The sequence below is a fragment of the Chroicocephalus ridibundus genome, chromosome 1 (assembly GCF_963924245.1).
Source record: "Chroicocephalus ridibundus chromosome 1, bChrRid1.1, whole genome shotgun sequence".
Lineage (NCBI taxonomy): Eukaryota > Metazoa > Chordata > Aves > Charadriiformes > Laridae > Chroicocephalus > Chroicocephalus ridibundus.
The window spans coordinates 145,463,070-145,486,720 of record NC_086284.1 but is presented as its reverse complement, the minus strand read 5'-3'; the positions used below and the strand labels follow the sequence as shown (position 1 = coordinate 145,486,720).

The 23,651-nt window shown below is 44.9% G+C and overlaps 1 protein-coding gene across 14 annotated transcripts in view; it reads left to right on the top strand.

Annotated features, from left to right (window-relative positions):
- PPFIBP1 (PPFIA binding protein 1) overlaps nucleotides 1-23,651 on the top strand; it is a 118,888-nt gene that overhangs the window by 16,680 nt on the left and 78,557 nt on the right. For 11 of the 14 annotated variants that reach the window (XM_063357084.1, XM_063357049.1, XM_063357092.1 and 8 more), the window contains exon 2: nucleotides 14,248-14,323. The gene's annotated coding sequence lies outside the window, so the exon portion shown is untranslated. Of the gene's footprint in view, nucleotides 1-7,068; nucleotides 7,166-14,247; nucleotides 14,324-16,016; nucleotides 16,130-23,651 lie in introns of all 14 variants that reach the window. The other 3 variants (XM_063356983.1, XM_063356974.1, XM_063356966.1) reach the window with 3 other exon arrangements.

Genomic DNA, 23,651 nt, shown 5'->3' with positions numbered 1-23,651 from the left:
AAGAGCTTGTGGGGAGAGGTGGTCTCAGCTGCGTATCCTGGAGGAGCTGACCCCTCTCGAATGAGTCAAGCTCAAGCAATCTTGGGCATCCTTTGAAAGACGGATACTGTTCTGGATAACAGTGGCTGTGCTTGCAGGATGCCAAGGGGTCCGAATGCTCCGCTATATTTATACGTAGCACTAAACTTTTAAAATAAATATATATTTTATAGATATAAATCTATAAATATATATGGAAAAGTTTTGTTGTTTTCTGAATTTGTCCACAGGATATGATGCTGTTGTACCTGCGTGCATGGCAGGGGGAAAATAGCAGGGACAACTTGGAGGACTTAGGTATCCCTGAGTGTTGCTTTCTTGCACTCGTGCTTAGGTATTGCTTAAATGTGCTTCATCAAACTTTCACCTGTGTCTCCCGCCAACTCAAGCTAAAGGCACCATGCTCTAATTAAAGATATAGATGGGAGGTCAAGTTAGAGGCAATGCTTGAGCTAATTTTTCATGTAGATGAACTCTCTGATAATTAGTCTGTTTATCTAAGTCCTGCAGCAGTTTAGCGTCTTGTTCTGTCATTTTCTTTCCCAGTACCCTACCTTCCTGCTGTAATGCTGTTCAAAGTCTGTCTCACCTCAGAAGTGGCTGCCTATCAATAATGCATCAAGTGGTGTTCCTTGGGCTGCGTGTATATAGCTGCTTGTATAACTTCCAAATGCTTTTTATAGCAAGAAGCATGCCAATACAGCGTGGTTCGTCATGAACTGAACTTACTGCTTCCCTGAATCATAGAATGGTTTAGGTTGGAAGGGACCTTGAAGATCATCTAGTTCCAACCCCCCTGCCCTGGGCAGGGACACCTCCCACTAGACCAGGCTTCTCAAAGTCCCATCCAGCCTGGCCTTGAACACTTCCAGGGATGGGACATCCACAGCTTCTCTGGGCAGTCTCTTCCAGTGTCTCGCTACCCTCAATAGGCATATCTTAGTAATATCTCTCTCACAAACGCCGAGCCCGGCTGAAGCTGGGAGTGAGGATAGCACATGTGTATTGGTGTTCCCTTAACTGTGTGTTTTGAGAGAGCTTTTCTGTCTCCTATCGCTGCTGCAGACTCTGCTCAGAAGGAGTCCTGAGAGAAGCCTGCTACTGTGTAGGGGCTTGAGTGGGTGCCCTTTGCAGGACTGCTCCATAGCCTAGCAGTCCTCCACTACTGCACTCGCAATATCTTTCAGTTCGTCTCTCTGCCCCAGTGTAATGTGTTTGAGTTGAGTGCTCTGCATGCGCAATGTGGGTGTACCGAGCTGTTCCAAGGTGGTGACCTTCCTTGTGTTCCCAAATGGAATGTTGCAGGTCACAGGAAATACAGCTGCATTGCTTGGAGTTTCCTAAATTCTTTAAAAGGATCTCCTGGGAATAAAGGCTCTTATTGCTCTTTTTCTTAATATTTTTTTCTTCTGTCTGCTAATAATCTTGGCTTCTTGTTCACTGTTTTCTCTGTTTTTAAAAATACTTTAAAAAAGGAAACAATGGTTTCTTTTTTTTTTTCCCGAACTGAGTTTGCTACGGTATCTGTAGGGCAAATAAATCTCCTTTTTCCTTCTTCCTGGCGTAAGAATACCTTTCATTTGAGAGAAAATATAAATCTAAAATAACAAAAATTATAGTTGAGTTTTATTAGGTAGGAAAATAGTGATGTAATGAAATGGCTAGTGGAAGGACCAGTGAGACAGATCATATGGGCTCTGCTTTCCAGAAAGCCCCACACTTTGCCAAAATTGGTTCTTAGACATCGCAGCTATAGTGCCCCACGCGGCTTTAAGTTTGCACTTATATAGGCATTCACCTGGATGATCAGCCCCATCAAATTTAGACCGAGCAAAGCCAGAGGGATGACTGGCAAGGGCTTGCAGAAGACCTACCTGCTGCCCTGTCTGGCCTGGAGCAATCTCACCCCACTGGAGCTGGCAGCCACCCATGGGAGCTGCTTGCGAGAGGTGCCTGCGTGCTGCACAGCCCTTCTGCCTCCCTGGCTGAGCAGGCTGGAGCAGGAGAGTGGGAGGATGGCCGTGCAGAAGGGAGAGCCTCTCCCTCCAGTCCAGGTTAGGGGCAGCCTCCTCGGGGAGGGCTTGCAGGTGGCCATGGGGCCCCTCTCTCTTCCTTCGGTCTTCCTTCCTTTTCCCACCCCACCCTGCCCCCTCAGACCATCTTGGGGTTAATTGCAGCTGTTTAGGGGAGCAAACGTCTCCAGCTCCTGAATCAGTGGTACACGTATGTCTGGATTGTTCCCCCTCAGGGTTCATGACTAGACTGCATCTTCACAACTCTGACTATAAAGGATTTGTGACCAACATGAAAGGACTCAGAAAAATTCAAAATTGTTTTAGCCCTACCCTGGCACCTTCTCCCTCTGCTTTCATAATGTGCAAGTATAAGCGTCAGAACTTGGCTCTCTGTAATGAATCCAGCCTTGGCTTGTGGAGATGCATATTTAGGCGGTTCTCCATTAAGTCAGTACTACCACACTGTAAAAAGTGCCCTTTGAATCAAAACAGTCTCCTTTATGTTTAGGCAGAGAAAATACTTGGTGTTAGCCTGGGTTAGAGAACTCTCCTGTTGATCTTGTTCAAGGCTCTCTTACTTTCTTGACTTTACAACGCGGTTGGGTCGTGCCTCGTTTTGTCTCTTCAGTTTGCATGGTTGCCATATGGGGAAATCCCATCTGCAATCCTCAAGCTGCTGCAAATCTGATGGAAAACATTGTTGTAAAGTGCTCTGCTTAAGCAAGGAGACACTGAGGATTGATTACGTGAAGTTCAGCCTTCAAAACCATTTCCCAGACCCTCGTGTATTTGGGTTTTGGGTTTGTCTGTACTAATAAAGCTTATTTTTAACTCTGTATCAGCGTCCTTGTACAGAGGCTCAAAGATTACCTGTGCATTATTAGAGCCAACTGTCGGATTTGCATAGTCTTAACAATGTTACAACATGCAATTTTAATTAAAAGTAGTAGAGCCCTTGGATAGGAAGTCAAAACCTTAATTGTTAATACAGTACAATTAAGTTTCTCAGTACCTAGCTGGCAAGTACACAAAACTCACTGTGGTATGGAAAGGCTGTTTGTAAACACAGAAGTGTAGAGGTGTGTAGAAGAAGGTTTTTGCAAATACCAACTGTCTGAATTGTTATACTCTTTAAAAAAAAAAAAAAAAAAATTCTCCCTTTTGTCTTAAATACTACTGTTTTTGCTGTTCAGACTTTGTAACTACACCCTATTCCTTTGCTTGGGCTGAATGATTTTAAACAGCTAAAGCAATGAGGCTTGCGCGTTGTGAGGTGCTGCAAGCCTGTGTTCGGTTTCCTTCCTTGGTGAGCATTTACACAAATTTTGAGGTCTCAGTCTTGAATTAAAGGGAAGGCTGGATACAGATCTGTATTCTCTATTTTCGACTCGCTTGTAGGGAGTGGTAGTCAGTGCAGGACAGTGGTTATTTCAGCAGTGACCTTTTCAGCATCCAGAATATTTATTGTTCAACAAAATGTTGAAAAAACTATAGTGAGACTGGCCTTTAAAGCTTGCATTGCATGCACAAGGCCATAGTCTTAGCATAGAGTAAGAGCTCTGGGTTTAGGCTGTCTTTTCTTGCTTTTCCTGAGGGAAGCCTGACACAATATGGTAAAGAGATGTGCTGGAGCCCCCGAATGAGTTGGCAGCAGGGCCTCGAACCTGAAGTCAGAAGCCTGTGGTTTGCCAGACCACACTGTAGTGTCATTACCAGATAGCGTTGGCTGTGACTCTGGGGGCAAAGTGAGCCAGGGCAGACCGAGGTTTGCATCGCTCTCCTGCTGCACGTGGTGTGGGTGTCTGTTGTGCTGTCCTTTCCTGTGCTTGTTTTACATGGATGTGATTTTTTCTGAGTATTGGATAAACTCTGTTTACCCTGCTCTGAGTGGAGAGTTGAATGCTTCAGTGCTCTCTGGGCTTTTTTTTTTTTTTTTTTTTAAGGAAAGAAGTTCATGGATTTCTTTAGGAAAGAAATGCCAAGTGAATTCAAAGATGTAAAGCTTCCTAAATTACTCATCTTTTCCACACAAAACTTGATGAAACATTGCATTTCTCTGAGACGTTTTCTAATGACCCAATGTATCTGGCTTCACACAGAACATCTGAAAGAAACTTTTGGAAAGTAGAGCCATGGAATAAACGGCAAATGAAATCACTTTACAGCTCTGTCTCATTTGTATTACCAGGGGGAGAGGAGAGCGATTACTTCTTGGCAAATTAGGCTGCATGAAGGAATTCTACATAAAGACTATAATAACTGTCCTGATGAGTAAGAATTGGTGATGCAAGTGGGACGGGGAAATACATTATCACCAGCTGCATTGCTGCCATGTGTGTGAGGGTTGCTGTGGTTTAATGAGCTCAGCAGGACCTGCGGTATGCTGTTTTAGTAATTTCATCTTGCAGCAGGTGATCTCTCAGCCGTCAGGTCCCCAGCTTGCATAAAGAAGGGGGGAAAAAGTCCCGAATTAAAAAAAAAAAAGAACATGGTGTTGCGTGTTGGCAGCCCTGTGCTTCAGATGCATTTCTCTGCAGAAGAGAGCTAGCTGGCTGTACAGTGTTGCACATGCAGCTCATACAAACTCTTTCCAATCTGTCTGTCTTTTCCCTGCACTTAATTTCTCATGCTCTTCTGGTTCATCTTGATCACCCTCAGTAGAGCATTGCCTTTATCCTGTCTGATGCTCGTCTTGACTTGCACCCTCTTTGAAATTCAGTGCTCTGCAAGCTTGACATCTGCTAGACCTTGTCTTCTCTGGGGTTAGAGATGTTCTGTATCTAAGGGGTTAACCTTGACAAGTTGCACAAAAGTAATGGTATGGTTTGCCTTCTCCTGGAGTGTTCAATGAGGTGACCCTCTTGTGCTGGTGGTTATTACAGTGAAATGTTTTCCCCAGTGACAAGCCCCCGGGATGCTGATGGTTCAATGATGGACTTGTTAACTCTGTTTACTGTGCACAAGATGGTAAATAAGGAATGAATGGGAAGTGAAAGTTGTGTTGGAGCTCAGTAGTTAAGCGTGTTTTGTGGAAATCAAAATAAAATGGCCTTTGCCTCTTTTTGGGGCAGTGCTCCTGTTCCTAATGACAGTCTTAAGAACTGACTGTTCATGAGCACAAAAGCACTTAAGGCAGCCACTGGAAAGTACTAGAGTACAAATTCAGAACAACTTACCTGTATTCTTATGCATTCCTTTGTACTGTACCCCATAAACCACAATGTTTTTGCAAGTGATGACTTGCCCCGTAGATAAAACAGGAGCTGTGTGTTACTATTTGGTCAAGTATGGGAGGCTATTTTTTCCCCTCTGCAAATTTATAGGATTTGCAGGGGATACTTCAGGGTAAAAGGAACTGAGGCAGAAACATGCTGTCACCTGAAGGCCTTTGTACCCTGACACACCGTCATTGAAGTAATCTCTCATATCGTCTGTGGAGGGGGCTCTAACAAGAGTAAACCACTATGTACGGTAACAGGGGTGGGTTGGTTTGCAGAAGGTGAGGGATACGACGGTGAGTTTTTCTGAAAGGACCTTGTCTGCTTCTCCCATCTCTATTGCTTCCACCATCTCCTCCATGGGACAGCAGCACACACTCCTAGCTGTGGGTAGAGGCGACGGACCTAGAGCCTCCCAGTGAAAGGCTTAGGTTTCGCCCAGCCCTTCTGCACCGGGAATGGGATCTCCCCATGCTCCACGGGGTCCTGGAGGTGGTCCTTTCCTCAGTTTATGTGGTAGAAAATAATCAGATTAAGTGACATTGAATTCTTTGCTGTGGCCCAAATTTTACACAGCAGTTAAAAAAAAATCTGTTTTGCAAAATTACTGGAATCTAGGAATATCCTTATGTAGGATGGTTAATAGAGACATCCTTATGTAGGACTTATGCGGCTTCTAATATTATCTGTCCCCTATGGAAAAGATGACTATTAGGTGATTTCTAAATAGAGATACAACGCAAGACATACTTAATGGTGCACTTGTTTGCCCTTGGCATCTTGTGAGTAGTTCTTTCACATCTGACTTTCGTTTTGGAGTCTAGGCGAAGTTTCCCTCTTTCCTTAAAAAAAAAAAAAAAAAAAAATCCTTCCACAAAACAACCCAACCCACCAATTAAATGTGAAATATTTATTCATTCGTATTTCATGTGAAATATGAAACTAGCTTTCACTGAACTAGTTTCTGCTTGGCTGCTGTGGTGGTTAGGGCTGCTTGTTCTTCCATGAGAGTGAAAACTGGGTGCACGAAGTTGGGAGAGTTAATAGGACCGAGTTGAATGGAAAGCTCATAGGTGAAGATACTGCTTTCTGGGGTCAGATAATCCCCACCCATCTCTGTTTCAGGCTCTGCTTTGATGCATTTGTCGGTCATAATTCATTGTAATTTCAGGCTTATTGTTTTTGTTGGATGCTTATTTTTATGCTTAGGCTCTGACTTGTTCCCAGCCCCAATGTTTCAAAGCTCTATTTCGTAAACCTTGCCACCTTGCTCTTGACACACTGCTCAGAGCCCTGGGCTATAGATGCCAGCGCCCTGCTATTAATGAGAGGAGCCAGACTATCGCAGCTGGAGAGAGATCATCTCGTCACTGGACAGAGATCCAGTGCTCCTGACAGGATGAGCCACTTCTCCGTGCGGCCATCAGGACATGTGTTGCTCTTGGCCCGGGGTGTTTGCTGCAGCGGTGGAGGTGTTTGGGCTGTTGTGGCCATCCAGTCCTGCTTCCCGCAGAGGAAGGCCTCAGTCTGCAGGCTGGATAAAGTGCCCTCTGACAAATGGGCTGCCATGGTTTGCATATTAAGACCGTGAAGAGCATGGGAGGAAGCCAATGCTGGTGACTTCTTAAATTGTTGTGTAATCGGTCTGAACTTGAAGTGATGGTTTAGAAGGGGAAAATGATTTTGCATCTCGTTTATCCCATGAGTTTTGTGCTCTGCCTGCATCTTTTCTGTGTCTTGAACTGCATCCTTGGTGTTTTCCCTGAGAGAAAAAACTGTTTTTTCTGTTGTTGCAGGACACTGACCTCTTTAAAGGAGAGAGACTGAAGGCCTAATGAAGTTTTTCCTGAGGATAATGCCCTGTAATTGTTAGTGAAACGGTATTTAATGCAGGTAGCAGCATCCTTATTTACTCCTTAAATAAAGTGCTATAATAGGTTGGTTATAAAGAAGATTCTTGAATAAAAACAAACTAAATCAGAAAGGCTTGTGGGGTCACGGGGAGGAGATATTTCATTTTGCATTCACGGTGCAAAAGCGTTTGTTTCTAAGAACTAAGACAAATAAAACCTCCTGCTGTCTGTCCGCTAGCTGCTAAGCGCAGATTGGACGTGGGGCGAGTCTCGCTTGCCATCAGTGGCTGTGGGACTTGCTTTGGGGTTGCTCAGCCCTGGCTGGGGGTGGATGCCCATCCTGGCTCTGCAGGGTGCTCCCCTTGCCCATCCCGGTTGCCTGGCACCTCTCAGGGTAGTCATTGCTTGTTTCTGGCCCTCAGCCCTCCACTTCTTCTGAAGTAGAGATAGTTTGATTGTACTTCACATCCCCTAAAGCTGTCCAGATTTATGATACTGAGAGCTCCTTGGGCAAAAGCAACCAGCATAGGTTGCAAGTGATCTCGATTTGGCTCATAAGCTTTTGTTCCCTCTGTACTTCTTACAGGCAGCATTGTTCTGTCATCTTTCAGTAGTGTCTCTGGGTTCCATTCCCTAGCAAGAGCTTTGTGGTATGTGGTGTGCATTTCTCCTTTCCTGGGTTGAAGAGGAAGGTGGCTGCAGCTTTTAAGTGACGGTTCTGGATAGGGATCTTACTTTCTATTGCAGCTGTGACACAAGTGGATTGAGGTGGGTCTAGCCTGCCCCGGCTCTTTCACAAGCGTGCTGCTGTGCTGCTCCTGTCCTGTCTGCCAGCTGAAGGCATGGACCATTTGTGGACCCAGTAGCATCCAGCATTATTTGTGGGTATCTGAAGATGAAACACAGCTTGTAAACAACTAGCCCAGGATGTGATGGAAGAATGATGCGTTGTGATATTTCCAGGAGGTGGAAGGAGGGCAGGGAAGGGACATCATTGTGCTTGTAGTCATGGAGATGGCAAAGAGCTGCCACCAACTATCCCTCAGGTAGCAGAGTTGACAAAACCTAGTTACGATTTTCTTTCCCCTGTGTGCATTGACCTTCTGTCCACCATAACCTGTGATCCTTCTCTTTGGACCCCTTCATTTTCGCTGTTCCTCCTCTCCAGATTATCTTTTCCCTCCCTTTTGGCTTGGTCCGTGGTTTCTGTCCAGTGTGTCTCAAGCTGGCCACACGGGAGTCAACATGTACACTGGATGCCCGCATGCAGATGATGATGGCATGGCTGCTGGGCCAAACAAAGCAGGGAATTGTTGACTTCTTGTACCAGAGTTGGACTTCGTGTGAGGCTAATTTGGATATGTCTCCTCTACCTACACACTCATTTCTCCCAAAGATGTAAGAATGTGACACCTATTCAGATCTCTTTGCCTTCTGCCAAATGTGGTCAAAATTGACTAGCAAGTTGAAAATTTAATAGGGTGAGGACTGACAAACAACACCACCCCATAAAGTTAATTTCCTTTAGAATCCAGGCCAAAAATAGGTGGTGAGGGTTTTATTCTGCAATCATGTGCTTTAAAACTGTGTGGAACAATGTGATTAATAGAAATGGTATTTTCAGGATTATTTGCAGTGCATATGAAAACACAACAGCTGAATCCTGTTGTGTGCATGTATATTAGCATGTAACCAACTTAAAAGGACTGAAACAAGTGAAGCGTCTGCATGGAGAAATAGCAAAATAAATGTATGAACCTTTTACTTGTGAAGCTGGCAAAGCCTCTAGTTATGTGATCTTAATTTCTAGGTTTCTTAACTAAAATCTTTTGGCTACCTCTTAACAGCAACAATCACAACAAAAATAATGTATTTTGTTCCTTTTCCTGTTAAGTGCTTTTGGGTTTTGCTGTTTGTATAGCTTCTACCTCACTTCTCAGCTTTGGAGACACAGAGTTTGGATGTGTGCGCCTCACTAACAGGACTTCTTAAGTTTGTGGTGTTGGAGCTATTTAAGTTACTTCTAGGAATGGCAAAGTATTGCTGTGACTGAACTTCAAAGTGAAGGATGCCCATAACAATTCAGGATAATTGAAGGGCGGGCATCTTCCTGGGAAACGTTATGGCAAACCTTGTATGTGAGCCCAGTCCCTTTTTTTAAGGAATGTCTTGTGCTTATTTCTAGTAGAGTTGGGAAGGAAGACAGAAACCAGTGTGTGGCAACGCCAGTCAGATTAAGAAGATGAACAACACTGATAAAGCTGCGCCTTTTGCATCTGGCGGAGCATGCCAAATTTGAAGGTGTCCCATAAACTTTCAGCCAAGAAGCACATGAAGGCTTTTCTTGGCTCTTCTGCACGTGTAGAAGAGTAAGACCAAACTGGTGCTTGTGAGAGAGAAAACACTTCAATAATTTTTTCATGTTAGTTTAGTGATAGCAGCGTTACAGCCCATTGTGATTGTCTCGCCCTAAAAAAGCAGTCTCTTCTAATGAAATTCTTGCAGCCTCTTGGCTTCCAGAACCAGGGCTGCTTGAGACACCAACCTAGTTACTGGTATTTATACAAGGACAGGAGTGATGCCTGAAGATGGCTATGCGCCCTGTGTGCTCCGGCTTGCCATATGGTTAGCAAGATCAGTAGCTTTAGTCACCTCGGTGTCAGCAAACTCAACATAACTGTGAAAGAAGCAGAATACTGAAAAGACAAGTATTCAGTGGTATCAAATTCATGCTTTGGAAAATGTCTTCCAGGAGATTGAATTCTCTCGTATCTGATTGCACAGACTTCTTATCACACTGCTTCCATAACATGGGCACTGGGGGCATGAGATCTTCTATGAAATTCATAAAGTAGTCCTCCTTGTCTTACAGTCTGCAGGCTCATGTCTGCATTTTCACAGTCGATCAACTGCATATAATCTGTTGCTTTGGCTTGTAGAATTAAAGCACCAGCTGACAGAAACTGCATGGCGTAGTGCTCCAATTCAGAGATGGACTCAGTCAGTGATTAGTATTAAGTTAGTAATAGATTAGTCATAAATTTTTTCCTTGCACAAATCTTGTCTAGTTTCACTTAAAATCTGGTTAAGTTAGTGATTTGAAAGCTTTTATTTAAACATTATGCAGTTTGTTCTTGCTACTGATCTTCCTGGTGTTACTCTTCTCTGACTCAGGAAATTATTTGTAGTATTTTGTTATGCTTCCAGAAAGTGTTTCTTTGCTGTGGCAATTGGCTATGTTGTCTGGATTTTCCATTGCTGGTATGTTCATTCAGCGACATTTGTGCTTGTACATTGTTCAAATGTCCTGTTTTGTGTTAGGAAATACTGTATGAGATACCAGCTGCTTGGATCAATGGAGTTAATGATGTGGTTAGTTTTGCTCAAGTCCTCTTTAGTTTTCACTTTTGGTTTCTGTGTATGCCAGACGCCCCAGTTTTGTATCGAAACTTGGTTTTTAAACTCAAGGCTGGTGCTTGCAGGATGGACAAGTACTGTTTCGGGTTTCAGCTGTGGGTGAAGTAATACCCAAAACCAGGCTGGTTTGTTAATGTGGATGCTGTGTATTTTTTGTCTATGTCAAAAGAGCTGCAGCCTTCTAGAAACCAAAAATAAAGATAAGGGCTAATGCATCTGTGTTTTACGTGTTTGTCCGAGTGCAGCTAGGCTGTCCCATCGTAAATAAGAGATGTGTTACGTGGTCTGCAACAGCTGAAAAATGTATCCAGGGCCAGGGTGACTTAAATGTGAGAGAGAATGTGTGGTGGTGGTGGATGATACTTGGTGTGGATTAGGTGATGTATACAAACATGGGGGAATTATTCAAGCTCTAGCCCTGATTACTTCCACTCAGGTTCAAACCAGCCTATGCCCAAAGGCCTTTTACAAAGAATTGTACCATTAGCGTACCAAAAAAAAAGACATGCATCAATGACTTTTTCCATGGAAAATCATTATGTTCCTAAATCATCCAGACTATGAGTGTTTCTTCATTGCTTTGCTGCCCACTTTTTCGGCGGGGGGGGGGGGGGGGGGGGGGGCGCTGAATAATGAGATTGCAGAGACGCCTGTGCATGCCTCAACAAGAAGGAGCCGTGCCTGTGTGGGAGCCTGCCTGTACGCTTGAGTGAAGCCACGGCTGGGCTTCTGGGAAGAGGCGTTGTGACCACGGATGGAGGGTGACTGGAAGGGGAGGCTGTCAAAAGAGCTCCAAGCGATCCTACCTTGAGAAAGCAAAGGTATAAATGGTCCAATTACAAAACCTGGTAATCGAGCAGGGCTGGCCCTCTCAGTTGCCGTTCTTGGATGATAATTTACCCTTCCAGCTAAAAAACTCCACCCTTTCCCAGAAGTCCAACAAGTCCCAGTTTTCACCCAGTGTCCCTGAGTCCCAGACACTTTCCCCAGGGGCTGCCAGCCTTCCTGGCATCCTAATGCAGGTCACAGGGTAAAACCCCTTGGATCTCTGCGTTCTCTGCCTCGTTCAGCCAGAAGAAATATCAGGGTGAACGTCACAGCCCATCCTATAGGAATTATTTTTGAAAACAATCTTCAGAGGTGAGGGTGGGCAAGAGAGGTTTCCTTAACTGTAGGATTAGACGGAGCCTGAGATTTCTGAGGAAGTTCATTAGTAAAAATTAAATGGAGCTTGAGGAAGGAAGGAAGGAAGGAGGGGGGGAGGAAATTTAGACCACTTCCCTAGGAGCCTTTGAAACAAACTGAATCCTTATGGTGACAGTGCACAAGGTAGGGTCTAAGGCAGTTCATTTTTGAGAAATGCATTTAAGCATTCCCTTCCACATTAGATAGCGAGCAGCCGTACAGCTTGCCCAAGGTGTGGGCTGTGTATGTTGTAACTGACTGTGTTGAGAAGGAAATGACTAAACTTTCTGTCAAACCACAGTAACAAAGAACATCAGTTTTACGAAAATAGTCATGGTAGAGAGGCTCGGGAATAGCTGTGGTGCTGCTGGCGCACCATCCTGGAAAGAGCAGATCAGTCAGAGATCGTCACTCTTGGGCAGCGTGACTCTCCCGTCCTTAAAGACGGCATCAATGGAGGGAGACAGACCTGACAGGACTGTGAGGGAGATGAGTTCTGAAAAGCTGCTGGGGCTTTCCTGCGCTGGAGAAGACTATGAGGAAACGGGGGCAGGACTGTCAACTGCCTCTGAAGTGGGTGTCAAAAAAGGCAGACCAGCTGCGACAGCAAGCAGCTGGCTGGCCGGCCGGCCTTACATAGCTGGGCACAGTGTTAAAATCCCACAGCCGCTGGGCTCTGCATCTCCTTCCCCGCTGCCCGACTGCTGCCTGTGGGTCCTGGCAGCCCGGGCAGTGGGAATCCCAAAGATTTGGGAATCCCAAAAACTTGTCAATTCATGAGCCTTGCCTGGCTCAGCTGGAGTTAAGTATTTGCAACGAAGGGGAGAAGTTCCATCTAATTATAGGTTTTCCATTTCAGCTCTTGGTATTACTTTAAGCAGACTTAAAATAACACTGTTAAACTTTTTTTCCCCTAGCTTTGTAGTTTCATACATGATATTCTGCAGTACCCTTTATAGAAACCTCAAATGTTTGTTTTTTTTTTTTTTCCCTGCCTACCATGTTTTGTCTCTTTTTCCATCTGTAGGATGATTTTTTCCTGTGTTGCACAGGGCTCAGTACATAATTATTCTGTTGCAATAGCCTGAAGTCCCAGTCCTGTGATGGAGTCTGCTTGCATAGATTCATATGTCCCTGTCATTTGTGTTCTGTGTAATTTTTTTTTACCTGGTGTTTTTGTCCGATCTAGTTTAAAAACTGCTTTGAGAAGCAATGAGTACCCAATCATTTGTGTGCCCTGAGACCATCTATTATAAATTTTTAGTATAGACCTGAAACTGGATTTTTTTTTTTTTTTGTGCTCATCTCCCAGTCATGCTTAGGCTGAATTCTCTCTGTCTTAGTTTACACCATCTAAACGTTCGCAGTTGGTCTTTGCGCCAAGTCAGACACGCCAAGACTGACACCAGTCAGTGTGTGTCTCTTTAGCCCTAAATTTTTTAGAGGGCTCATTCTTTGCTTTCTGGTGGTGATGTTTGTTTGTGCTAAACGTCTATCAATTTGGCAATATCTGTTCTTAACTCTTGGTGTGATTTTTATTTTTTTTTTTATTTTTTTTTTTTTTTTTGTTCGGAGAGCAGCATCTCGGTGTGCCAGCGCCAGTGTCCTAGGTGGGGATGCAGAGGAGTCGTAACTAGAAGAACGAGTTACCCATCCACTGAGTGATGAACAGTATCTTTACAGCAGTGTTCCTGGCTGTTTCAGTTCTTCTGCCAGCCATATTTTACTGAGCACTCATATATGAGTTACTGATTCTTACCGTCTCTTCTAATGGGAGCTCATGCAATATCCTAGGCTTGGAAGTTTTTTGTTACTGGTCTGAAGTTTTATTCCCCAAACATCCCTTTTGCATTTCAAATTCAAAGTTTATCCAGAAGCTTCTCCCAGAACAATTTTGTCAAGCTTCCCACACCAGATAGCTCTTATTTTGACCACAATCTGTAGATGGGAGTATCCGTGACTAAAACATTCTGTCAAACCACAGAAACAGAGAACATCTTTGATTTACCAAAATAGTCACGGTAAAGAGACTCAGGAATAGCTGTTGGGAGCGAGCTGTAGGGTTGGTTCAGTGCTGTGAGCTGCTCTGACTTTCACTGGCTTTGCTTTGTGCTCTGATCAACGTTGAACACTGTGGGGTACTTGGTTGGGATTTTTGGAGGTCGCAATAGTGAGAAGGAAGCCTTTGCAAGGCATCATTCACCTTCTTCATTTTGTTTTATACATGTGTGATCAGCTGGGGAGGTGGAGGGCAAGCACAGGCCAACCGTGTAATGTAGAAATACTGAGAGATAACGTTGCTGGAAGTTATTTGGAATAAACAAGCTCATTTCCCCTTTGTACATCAGCTGTCATCCTTTAATCTCTTCATATTGGCTTTTTTTTAATGCTTTTATGGACATCATCTGCTGTGCTTCCTGTATCCTGTGTCACTTGATGATAAAGCTTTATAAGATACCACTGTTAAGTTGCCTCAGACTTTGTGGTGATTAATTAAATTCTTTGTTTCTTTCTCTCCAGTGTCAGAAGTTTTTATGGGTCAGTGGTACTGCCTCAAGAGTGACGGTGGAGATCAGCATTAAGTCTGGTCCCCTGGGTGAGTAGTCTAACCCACCACATCGGTGATGTCTCTAATATCTGCATATCTGCTGTTTTTTTGCTTGATACCTTACACAACGGCTCCTTTAGGCTTTTATTTCAAATGTCATTAAAATGATGTTGTATACAGCTTCCAGCAGGAGCTGTAGAAGAATGTCATGCTGCTTCTGCTTGTATAGGCACCCATTTATTTGGTATCTTTTAAAGGATCACTTAACATCTGAACCGCTGTTCAGATTCAGGGAGGCTTCCCACGTTTTAAGGACAGTGGCTTTGGAGTTAACATATGGCCTGTGGCAGAGCAATGTAAAATATTTTGATTATGCAAGAAATAAAACTGAAGTGACCTGGCATATGATGAGCTTGAGCAATGCCAGTGCACCAGTACGAGGCCCAGTGGACTTGCCGTGCCTGTGTGATGCTTCCGCGCTGTGCGTGTGCAGTTAATCTGACTCAGCAGGTCTACGGCAGTGTGCAGAGAAACTGCCAAGAGCTTTCAGATTACTGGGGCAAGTTTATGTGAGAACGCATGCAACAAAATAGACTATCTGTTGCATTACCCCATGGAAATGGCCTAGTTTAGTTGACTTCCAAGGAGCAGCATTTTGCATTCAGTCTAGACTGATTTGATCCAAGTAGCCTAGTGCATGTCAGAGCTGTCAGTCTTGTCTTGGGAACAGATATGTCTCATCTACTTTGTTTTGGATATTACAGTATGATTTAGCATGACTTGGCATCCTAAATTCCAACTGGCTCTTCATGTGGAGAGCTGGGTCGCATTGCTGCATCTGCATTTCAGCCATGCACCCTACAGCGAGGATGTGCTCACTCCGTGACACCACCAGTGGGGTCCCTGCTGCTTGCTGGGTCTCTCCTTCTGACTGATGTGTTTTTTCTGTTTTATACTCTGTACAAACGCTTGCCACGACCCATGTCTACGAGTGTGCTGCATCCTTTGTCTTGGCTTGCTGCCCTCCAACTGCTCTTGTCTCTGAACCCCTCATCCTTGTCTTATCACTGGGTGACGAGCACGGTATTTGTTTGTACTGTCCTCTCTGAGGTGGTGTGTGTTAGCCCGCTGGAGAAGCAAGCATACCTCCATTCCTGTGATGCGTCTACATAAGGCTCTGATCACTTGTCCAGTGCCCATGAAAGTCTGCCTATGTTAGCTTGTCAGCTTCTGTCCCGCTTCCGTCCCCCTTATTCTCAACTGCTGTCTTCATGCTTCATAAGGCTGTCTCCCCACTCCAGCTGGGACTTGTTGCCTTTTTGTCTATGCTTTCTGTGGTGGATGGGTTGGATTGCCCTCCAGTTCCCCTGCACACCATGTGTGGCTGGTGCCCATACACCCTGATGTTCCCTACGCTGCCCAGGGGCCAGCTGATATGGTCAGTGATGGCTGCTGTTCCTCACAACGTTTAACGGCCCGTAATGCAAGGGGGGTGCTTGCCTTGCACCCACAGGTTTGCTAACAGACGTCGGGCTTTGGAAAGGGCAGCAAGCCCCTCCTCTGCTGTCTGGGACCACTCGTGTGCTGCCACTGAGGGCTCGGTGCTCCCCTGGCTTTGGTCACTGCTGCTGCCTAGTGCTGTCCTGCATCCCTAGCTGCTCTGCAGGCCCACAGTATGCAAGGACTGGTGTCTCATTTGAAATGTTATTTCCTTTCTTTCACTCCCTTTCCCTCTCCATAGCCTTTGGAGTGCCTCTTCTTGGATCTCTGACTAGTCCCACAGTAAATCACTGTGTGTGAGCTCTCTCTGGGATTCACAGGCTGCCCGGGGTCTCACACTGAACCTGGAAAGAGGTGGGTGTTGTTCCCTGTTTGTCAGGAACCCTGAATTCCAGTGTCAAATATTTTTATTCCCTGTGTTTTTAATCAGAGGTCTGCTGGCTCCAGAAGCAGTTATCATCTATTGTCTCCCATCCTGGTCACATTTCTTCAGTTTTATTGCTGCTTATCAGAGTTGCTGGAATTTGAGTCGGTCATGGCTGTAAAAACATCGTTAAAAGTCCGATGTTGGCTGGCAGCCATGGCCTGCTGGATGTGTGTTTGGAGACTTTCAATCTGCTGGCATCACCATGCAAATGTCTTGCCTTCACTGGAAGTCTCTACCTCTTTGCTCTCCAGATGCTGTGCTGGTTTCCCGTCCCCAGGAGCAACAGAAGTTTAGGGACCTAAATCTGCTTTGTTTTCCCTGTCACTTGTGCTGTTGCTCCTCGGAAGGGTTGTGTGTCCATGCCCATCCATCCCAGGCTGTAGTAGCGAGTGCTCAGTTCTCCTTTCTCCATTCCTGTAGCTCCAGTGCTGGCATGTTTCTGGTATTTGGAGGCATGCTGTTCGAGTTAGACCCCTTGCCCTCAGCAATTGGTCCAGAAGGCTGGAGCTGATTTCTTCAGCTGCTGCTTGCTTTCACCATTAAATAAATAAGTAATAGCCTTTCCTGACAAGATGGCAAGAAATCCCAATGCCTGACTCAGCGTTGACAGGAGCAGTGGGCTGCGTTTCAGGCTGCTCTCTGCATCTCCCGGCCAGGGGGAGGAACATGGGCTTTCTCGTTGCGTTGCCTCAAGTTCAGCCCAGATGTCTGAGCTTCAGTCTCACCACACAAAATACGCTGATGTGTTTTGAGTGACGTTTCTGTGTCTCTGCCTCCTGCCTCTATTGAGCTGTAGAAGCATGGATTCCCATCCCGTTGTTCCTTCCCTAGCAAGCACCGTGTTAAATATGGTGCTGAAAGTCCAGCCATGGCCCACACTAAGGCAGCATGTATAAATAATCCAGAAAAGCTAAATAAGGCTTTTAAAAAAAGCCTTAGCAGAGGGAGCCGCTTTAATGTGGTGCCATGAAGACACAGAAACTCAGCTATGTCCATGTAGCTAGATTGATTCATACGTCCTGTGGCTGTTGTTCTTTCCTAGCAAATTCCATGCAGGTTTCCAGGTCCTTCTTCACCTCACTCCATCAGTTCTTGGGACTGCTTTGAGTTAAAGTCTGCACTTGGTGATGGCAGATTGCCTGGGTGTCCAAAACTGAAACGGAGCATGCACATGCAGCACTGAAATACTACATGTCCAGTCCACCCTGTTACAGTGCCTGTGTGCAAAAGACAGAAATTAGTATTTTGGGTTTTTTCATTTTTTTTTTTCCCTGGTGTCACATTGAATATAGAAGGGAAAGAATTACAAGGCTGCTTCTCCGTGCGTCTCATTATTGTGTTTATTAGCACTTGCTAACTTGTCCTGCAGGGTCCAGCCCACACACAGCTTTTCTTGGGCTTTTAATAGTTGTGCTCAACTGAAATGTGCTCAAAATAGTAATAATTTAAAACATTTCCCCAGAGCCTGTGGCTACCCTGCATGTTTATGGAAGTTGTACCACTGCCCGCAGGTGGGGCGCCGGGGGTTCCTGGGCCACCCCCAGCCCTGTTCCTGCCGGGCTGCTGGAGCAGAGGGGTTGTGGTGTGTGTGCCGGGGCAGGCGTGGGGCAGAGCCCCACGGGGCCTGGGCAGGGAAGTGGTGCCCATGTGGGGCATGGCACAGCTCACACTGCTGCAGCTTTAGGATGTGTAGGGTGGGGGTATTGCCTTCATGTTGATGTGTTACCCAAGACTGCTGCACAGCAGTGGGTCTAGTGCAAGGTAAGATTCCTCATTTTTAGGGAATGTGGTGCCTTCCTCTTGCACAGACCTCCCCTTGCCATAAGCCAGTATGTTTGTATTAGGGCATTAAATGACCTGGGGATACTGATCAGAGGTCAGGTTTGATCTGATTTGCTGCTGGATTCGGTAAGAGTTAAAACCACCAACCTATTTATTTATTTTTAAGTTAACATTTCTCTTGTGTGAATGACGCCCCATCCCATGTAATCCTGTCAGCTGAGCAATGATCCTCGGACTGGAGGCGATGGGGAAGGAGAGTGCTGCGCCGGCAGGTGGTGGTGGGGATGGAAGGAGGCAGGATTTTTCTCGTTTGTTTTTGTTCCTTTTGTTCTTCACATTCTATGTGATGTGGTTTGAGTAATGTTAATGTAACTTAATGTTATGCTCACCCACAGTACTATTGGTGGCTCTCTTAACATACATAAATCTCTGCAGAGAGAGCGGGAGTTGTATTTATCTGTAAATAGTTAGCATACTGCCCTGTTTATCTAGCGTGTGACCTCTCTGTTGCACACTGCCTCCCTCCCATACGGCCCTTTTTATTTAATTGACTTTTCCAATCCTGATGGTTGCTTTATATTCAGAAAACATAAATTCATCCCCTACAAAGCTTTCAAACCTGATTAATTTTTTCCCCTTAGTTCTTTGAGAAATTCTTTTTGTTCTCTTCAAGCTTGAGAATGTACATTTCCCCTGTTTATTTAGATGAGCTTATTTTGTCTGCAGAAACCCAGTCATACGATACACTTCTTTTCTTGCATTTATAATCCTGTGAGGTTTATGTATTGGGAATAATCTTTGTGAGCTGGAAGATGATTGTCCAATCTGTTTTAAGATGTCCCACTTTCTGAGTATTGCATCTCATTAGGAATACAGTTGGCTGTTTGCATGGCTTTTTTCTTCCTCTATATAGCTTGGGGGAGAAAATATATCATTTCATCATCTAGTAATAATGCTTGGCACTTTGTTTGCATCTTCAAAGAACTATACGGCTATAAATTGAATAATTTCTATAACAGTGTGTAGTAGTTTCTTGTTCACTTTCCCCATCTGTAAAATCGGGCAAATAACAATGAGGAGTCAAGTGACCTTAGGCCATGAAAGGAGAAACAATATCAACTTGAGTTCCCAGCTCCCTGACTTGTACTGGAAGAGCACTACACCTCTTTCTTGTTCAAACTACAGAAGGGTGGTGGTGGTGGGGAAAGTTTGATTCTGGTTGACGACAAAAGGAAAGGGAGAGCTGTTTATCTTTCATGATCTTGCCTAGTCTTGTTAATGATTTAGTTAAATGCATTTGTTGGTAGTGTTTATTTGGTGTTTGTTTTTAAATACCTTGTCTAACTTACTGATGTGGTTGTCACTTCTCAGTGTGTGGCTGGAGGTATGCGAGGAATTGTCTGGAGTTTATAAAGGCGAAGCGGCATGTAAATTGGGTTAGGGTTGTTGGGGAGGGGAGAGTGTCACTCGCTGCCAGCTGGGGCATCTCTCTGCTCCTTCCCTCCTCTTCCCCTTCAAACCAGAAGCAGGGGAAACCTTTTCTCTAGTATACGGAAATATTTTTTCCGCATCTTGTTTTTCATCTGAGACTGAGATGGGAAAAGTGAGCCATCCTAAATGAGGACTGTGTTGACACATGGCATATATAGAAACTGATTCTTTTTGTCTCATCTACCACATGCCACGCTAGGATTCTTTTTTCACCTCATGGGCTCAGAGCGGTGTCTGGGATTACTTCATTTGCAAAAATAATTTTACACAACTGCACTAGGCTGTAGGGCTTGATTTACAGCTGCTTAATTACCTGAGAAGACTTTCAAATGTGTTGCATGCCATATAGAAAAGGCGAGTGCCACAAATAGCGAACTGCAGAATTACGAACCCTGTTACAGAGGAAGTCATGGTAACAGTATTGTTGACTGCTTGTTCAAAGTTAGTCAAAACTTCTTTTTTCAGGAATTTTGGCTTTTTCTAAAGGTGCTTTGGAGAACTGGGCAGCCTTAGAACAGTTTAGTCCTCCTGGGGAGGAAAGATAATCTGCTTGGTGAAAAGTGGCTTCGTTCAGAGGAGCATGGAAACCACACAAAGAATTTCTTCATCTTTCTTTGGAAAAATCTTGTGGCTGCTTCTCCGCCCGTTCTCAGAGGTTCCCTGGCCACCTTCTGGTTGGCTTCAGATGCCTTGTTTGATAAACTTTCTGGTGAAAATCTTGTGTGAGTTAATGCAATTTTATTCTGGGCATGCCCTGCTAGTGAAGGTGGTGGAGAAAGCAGCTGTCTTCAGCCACGTGTGTGCTCTGTCTGTGGATGCAAAACTTTGCCGAGCCTTTATTAGGGGATCAAGACTTAGCTTCAAGATTACATTTAGATTTCTGTTTCGGACGAGTGGGACAGATATCCTCATGCGTCAGATCAGATCTTCAACGGTGGACAGCAGCACCAAGATATCATAGCCAATATCTTTTTTTTTTCTTTTCCTTTGAATCTCTCATGTAGCTGATACCTCGTTTGTATATGCTCCCTTCCAGTGTTGAGCAGAGCTGTCCTGAGCCATGGCATGCTCACAGGGCTCCAGTTTCATCCAGTGTTTCTCATGGTACCCAAATTGCTGACTGCTTGTCAGCTGACTCTTTGAGGAGCTGAATGTGGCTATTCACCATTTGGGATGTTTTTCCCTTGCTGGGCCTGGGGAGCCCTCAGGGCTGGGTTGGGACCTGGACTTTGCGGCAGCATGAAAGCTTTACTTGCAGGGTGCGAGCACTTCTGGGTCTTTGCAGTCTCTCCTTTGTCATCTGACAACTTCTCTCAGAAGAAACATCAGCAGCTCAGCATGTGGGGAGCTGCATGTTTGCCTTGGGCTGTTTTGTTGCTGTTTTTGTTGTTTTGTTTTGTTTTTAGTTTTGTGTTTTGTGTTTTTTTGAGGTACTGCAACCAAAAATGGTGAGTGCTTCCAAGAATGTGTTCAGGGTGAATTGCTCGAACATGCTGATAACCGTTACCAACGATTTTTTTTAATATCCTTTAGTATCTCTGTGTGTTATTTAGGTATTTAAAATTAAGAGAGGGAGGGAGCTACCTGACTCTTTGGATACTTCTTGCTTTTCCTCTTTCCCCCCCAATGCAAATTCACCAAAACTTGGGTAACTTCTCAGCTGTAAGAAGAATTGCATGTCCTTCTGCTTGGCAGAGCCTTGAGAGTTGGATGCTGTGCCTGGCCTCACATGGCAACTGCTCCTTGGAGCACCATCGCCCCAACGTCCAACACAGTAGTCACAGGGCTGAGGAGGACTTTTCCTGCCGTTGCCCGTTTGTGCCTGCAGTTGTGCCAAGCATGAGAAGTGAGGGCAGGGTTGTTTGGGATTTTTTTTTTTTTTCCCCCATGCTTCCTCCTAACTGTTTGCGAGCAGCAAAGAGAAGGGAGAAGCTGTCATGTATTACGGAATGATCACAAATCGCAAACATCATGGGCACCCAAGAGAGTAAGAAAGTATCCGGGGAAGGAAAAGGGTGGACACCAGCTTGAATGAAAGGAAAGAAGTGTGAGATGGCAGCCAGAAGGTGATCGCAGCCAGAGGGAAACGGGGGGCAGGTACTGTGGTGGATACCTGTGCCAGTGCGGTTCCCTGTGGTGAACTTGGTTACTACCCTTCCCAGTTTTATTGGTGTAGCTAGGAAATACCATTCTGAAATAACATAAGGGAACACAGAGTATTTTTTCATTTTTAAGATCTTAAATTTGAAACTTCCATGTTAAACCTGCCTGCCCAGCTGCCCATATCCCCACAACCTCACAAACAAACCTTGAGTGATAGCTGGACTTTTGTTGCCTCCCTTCTTACAGTTTTATTTGTTGTAGTACATCTATAGTAATGTGACTCCAGGATTTAGGGTGGCTTTGGGAAATGGCTAGGATTAGCAGGACAGGTGATGATCTTTGATTGCAAAATTAAGTGGTATGAGTTGATGTTTAAGGGAAGCCACCTCAGCTGCTGCTTCAGGAGGAAGGTATGTTGTGCCTTGGGGTGTGCAGGATGCCAGCAGGCATGCGCCTTCCCTTGGGACTGTCTGGGGCATCCCTGGGCTGGGAGGTGATGGCCCAGGTGTGCGGATGGCCCTTGCCCAGAAGAGCTTGGACGAGGTCATTTTTTTGCCTGGGGCATCAAACCCCTATCAGAAAGCACTGAGAACTTTAAGGTCTTGAATGGAAAACCAGCTGTTGTCATCTTTTCAGCTCTCCTTACAGCAAATTGGCCAGTTCTCCTTTAAAGGTGCCTACCAACCTAACACATTCTATGATTCTGTTTCTCCTGTTTTTGAAAGGCTGAGTTGATGCTGACCAGGTTTGACAAGCGATAACCAGGAAGCCTGCCTGTGTTCTCTTTTGTGATTAAAGCTATAAGCTGGCCCCCTGAAGTTAAGAAGGCAGTAGCTTCCAGGTTGAGGTATCTGGAAAATATCAAGGAGTAGGTGACAAGGTGTGAAAGGCAAGGGCAGCTCTGAGCGGTGAGACCTCTCCAGGAACCTTCTGGGAGCAGGGACTGGGGATAGACCGATGCTCCGCTGGCAGCAATGGCAGCACGAGTGGTGCTGGTTACAACTAGAGATGGGCTGAAGCAGGATGTCTGTCAGTTTTCCCCCAGCCTTCCATTTGTCTAAGGTGAGCTCAGATCCATACTGCATAAAATTGATGCCTGCTTATCTCAGCCTGCTTATCTGCTGGCCAGCCCATACACTCACTCCCAGATGTTCTCTATCTCAAAACCAGAGATGCACCTGAAATCGTCTTTTCAGGAATTGGAGGCTTTTTTTGATAAAGCTGTCTGTCTGCAAGTGTTTTCAAGGACATGTCGCACTCTTGAAATCATGGTATTAAAATAATTGCCTTTGAAATGAAGGGGAGGTCATGTGCCCTACATCAGAAATTCCTCTTAGTGCTTATTAATCTGGTATATAAATGTCATGGCTTACGTCCACAGGGTGTTTATATTGAATTTTTAATGGTGTCAGTATCGCTTCAGAATAAATGCCATATAATCTGGTTATGAGCAATGTTCTTAATTTAGATACCAAAAATAGGACATAGACAAATCTGAGTTACTGTGAGAAAGTAGGAGAGGAAATAGCCTTGCCACGTGAGGGGAGATCAAATCCAGTTGAATCATCTGGTGTTTAATGTAATGGTAAGGCCAGAGAATTCAGTCCGTTTCATTAGGATAACACAATGATTGCCATATTTTCTCTTATCTTTGTTTCTTTTCTGAAGGCCCGATTCTCCTCTGGTATACCCGTACTGAGGTGTTTAAAGAGGGGGTAGGTTGGGAAACACCCTTTCTACTTTTTCCTCCCCCCTGAGCAGTTCAGTGCATGCTGATTCGAGGTACATAAAGCAGTAGGGACTTTGATTTATCCCCCACCACCAGCCCCCTGGTTTGAGGGAGATGAAGTTGTTCCTCAGAGACCTACAGTGAGCAGCACTGACAAGATGCACATTTGGGGAGTAGAATCATTCTTGCTGGTGGGCATCATCCAAGAGGTCGGATGTTTGAAGCACCTTCCACAAGCCAACCGTCCTACGCCTGAGGAGGTTCCTTTTCTCATACCATTAGAAGCTGTTTTTAAATAACAACAATGAAACTAATACAAGCATCAATAGCTAATAATAATCAGT